The 3,680-nt window shown below is 39.2% G+C and overlaps 1 long non-coding RNA gene across 1 annotated transcript; it reads left to right on the top strand.

The window, feature by feature from the left end:
• Window positions 1-1,009: 1,009 nt before the first annotated feature.
• On the top strand, window positions 1,010-2,152 carry LOC130989063 (uncharacterized). Its single transcript, XR_009090439.1, has 2 exons — window positions 1,010-1,367; window positions 1,909-2,152. It is a non-coding gene; the product is annotated as an uncharacterized LOC130989063 (long non-coding RNA).
• The last annotated feature ends 1,528 nt before the right edge of the window (window positions 2,153-3,680 follow it).

Raw genomic sequence — 3,680 nt, 5'->3', positions numbered from 1 at the left:
GGGTGAGAATTATATAGTAACTTGAATACTCTGTATCTTGGGTGATAGCGGTTAACATATGATATTTGATTATCTGTATTAGTACTCGTATCCGATAGAGGTTAATGTGTAACACCCCGTACTTTTCCTCATGTTGTGAGATAGTGTCTTAACACTATTGAGAGTACTGAGATGTCGAAATACGAGACTACTTTTTTTTATGAGCAGATAAGACAGATTGTCTTTTAAATAGAAATACGAGTGAATAAACCGATGATGGAATTAGAGTGATGAGATTTGAGAAATGAGTTGAGATAGAGATGCTGATTGAATTGAGCTGAGATTTTATTTTATTTCCAACTACCGGGAATAGAGTTACCGGATACCGAGTTATCAGAGATTGACTGTCCTATTAAGAAAATGGGAATAATGAGTTGGAAATAGAGTCGAGGAAGAAAGAGTGAGAAACCTTGATAAATAGAGTCGGTCTGAGAGACGTTTAGCCTGTTTGTGTTTGCCGACTACTTTGATGTGATGATATGTGAATTTACGTGACTGATTGATTATGTGATTTTGTTACGTGAGTCATTTTAACCAAGTTATTATGATTTTTAATTGAGACTTTAGCACTTGGAATTTTTATTAAGTTTGCAAAGCAAGTGCAGTTTATTTTTACCGGAAATTCGAACGATGCCGGTTTATGGAAATTTTTCCAAGCATAATATTTTTAAATTATTTTTTTCCTATGATGAGGAATATTATAATTGTGTGAGTGCACTAATATTAGTGCTATAATTATTTTATTTGATCACATGAATAATTATGATATGGTATTTTATTAATGAGTAATTTTTCCATAATTATTGTGATTATTAATTGATCACCCTTCTCACACTTTATTTTAATTTCTCTACCATATGATTAATTCCCACATTTTGCTAAGTGTAGAGATTAGAGAGAGAGAGTAGAGACTAGAGTGAGAGAGATCATGCATTAAATGCCAAATATTCCCTTAGATATCGAATCTTTACTTAAGATTTTCAAATCTTTAGAAGATTAGCAAAATCCTCATAAATCTAGCAAGATCTATCTCTCTCCTCACTCCCTCATTTTCGATCACCACCTTCTCTCCTTCATCTCTCTACTTTCCACCATTGTCAACCATGGATGAGACCTCCGAAGCTTCACAAATTCACACCAAAAACACAAATCACCCTCTAAATCCACCTTAAACACCTTCCATCTCCTTAGATTCAAGAAGATCCATGGAGATTCAATCTTGAAGTTAGTGAGAGAAAATTTGATATTTGGTGTAAACTTGGACACGAGCAGAGCAGGGAAGTAAGTAACTCCGCTTTGACGGGAGTTTTTTTGAGTAAGGTCTTCAGGTGGGCAATATTTTGAGTATACGTTATCGTCCGAGCTTTCTAAAATGATTTGATGATATAATGATGTTATGAGCTTATCAAATTATTTGAGATAAATGATGTTGAGAAATGTTTGACTTGCCAATTTTTGATGTTGAGCTTGTATGTTACCCTCTACTGATGAGATGAGACGAATTCGGGTCCTGGGCAGTTGATAGCTATCCTGCCAGGGCTAGTGTACACAGAGGTGACTGTGAGCCGTTGAGCGAATCGGCCGGTCACGGTGCTTGAGAAGGAGGCCTACTTCTCAGTACCTTTGATGATGATGAGTTGTAGATGTGGTACATACATGATGAGTACTTTGATAGCGCTATCGTTTCTTTATGATATCATGATTATGAAAACTGCATGCACAGATTCATTTACGCTAACTTTATTTTTGTGTATTGCTGAGATGTGGCAAGCTTCAAACTTATAGCTCTAAGAGCGCCTTTCTTGTTTTTCGGCGTTTGCCCACTGAGTATTATGTACTCACGCCCTGCATGTATTTCTAAATGTGCAGGCTAAGCGAGGAGCGAGATTGGTCTGGTGCTGGCGGGGAATTGTTAAAGGATATATTTACTTTATCGTATTTCCATTTTGACGATAAAGTCTTGATAATTGATATACTTTAACTTTTCTTTTGAAGTTAAGCAATGTACTCACGGTTATATGTCTTCATACATATAATCGATTCGCCTTTTGCTGCGATACTCTGCATATTATGATTCCTTACGAAAAATGAGCGATACCCGTTTTGTTTTTGATCTTGAAATTCCTGATAATTAAAAAGTTATAACGACGTTGACAATTTTACCCTTGAGGTCATTTATGATGGTTTTCCTTAGTATGCTTTGATGCGAGCTTCCGCTTAATGTTCGACCTATTCTTCTTATCATTTATTCTTTTAAAAATAGTCGTATCGATACTCGTACCCCACTATCACTAGTGTCGGGAATCGGGCTGCGACATAATGACATCCCCTTAAGGAGCTCAATAATGTTTATTGCGTTAAACCCTGCAGGTTGATTAAGTTCAGGCACAATAATAAGTTTTGAGTGGTACTGCTTAAGGATTACAAAGAGATTAATTAATTAAGGCTGTCAGAGCTATAATTAATTAATGGATGTCGGATATTTTAAATACGAGGATTTAATAAGTCTAAATACAAGCCCCGACTCATCACCGACAATAAAGCGGTAAGTCAATATCGGTTCTCTAGTGGAATGAACTGATATTTATAAATTAATTATGGTCTGGGCTGACCATAGATAAATTATTTTATTTGAGGCCCATCTTTATTCCTTGTATCTGGTCTCTGGACTGGCCCAATGTCTCCTGGCCCAAGTAGGGCTAGAAATCGCCCCTCACTCATATCTGGCGCCCCTCCCTTGTATTTTTTTATAAAATACAGCTGTCAGCTCTCAGGATATACACACTGATAATTATTAGGGTTTTGAGAGCAGAAAGGAGGCGCAGAACGTGTAGGGTGAATTCTAGCTTGGGACTTTCATAGCTCGTTGTCCATCCAACGGTGAAAGCTGAGCGGGATACAGTCGAGAAGATCAGAACTGGAGTCTTTCGATACGATCATCAACGACCTCTGCATCCGTTTTACAAGTAAGTATTTCTAACACCTATGTGCAACTGTTAAATTCATAGGAGCATGTTTAAGATTAATCGTTGTATGATAAATTAATAATAATCCAAGAAACGATCATCAGGAAAATGGAACGTTAATTCAATTTAATATTCCTTCAGCTGCGATTTGGGGATCTGGGTGGTGCCGCCATTCAATAGGCTGCAGTGGTCACAACGTTTGAGAGATGAAGCTTGTTCGGGAAAAGAGAGGAGGCGAGGAGCCCTAGGCCGAAGGCGGCGTCCGTGACTTGGTCACCGAAGGCCAGAGGAGGTGGCGATGGTGGGAGTTTGTTTCTGTACTCGGTGCTCCAAAGAAGGAAGGGCTCCCTCTCTTTTTTGCTGCTCGACTCAGGAAGCGGTGTCGTGGCGTCCCGGCGGCCGTTGCCAGTTTGCGAGATGAAGGAGGTGTGCTGGAAGAATTGAAATTGGATTTGTGGTTACTGATTTGCTGGTTTGATGGAGTTGAGCAGCCATATGGTTTGAATCTGTGGTTGCTGGTCTGCTAATTCCCATGTTTATGATGAGGGTCTGACGGGCTTCGACAGTTTGGTGGCTGGAGAGGCCAGGTGCGCGGTGACGGCGTGGTATTGCCGGTGACTGCTGCTGTCCTGTGAGATGAGAGATTCGATTCGATTGAGCTTTGCTGCCGGATAA

Source organism: Salvia miltiorrhiza, chromosome 6 (genome assembly GCF_028751815.1).
Source record: "Salvia miltiorrhiza cultivar Shanhuang (shh) chromosome 6, IMPLAD_Smil_shh, whole genome shotgun sequence".
NCBI lineage: Eukaryota > Viridiplantae > Streptophyta > Magnoliopsida > Lamiales > Lamiaceae > Salvia > Salvia miltiorrhiza.
Note: the sequence above shows the minus strand (reverse complement) of the source record. Positions and strands in the feature narration are given on the sequence as shown.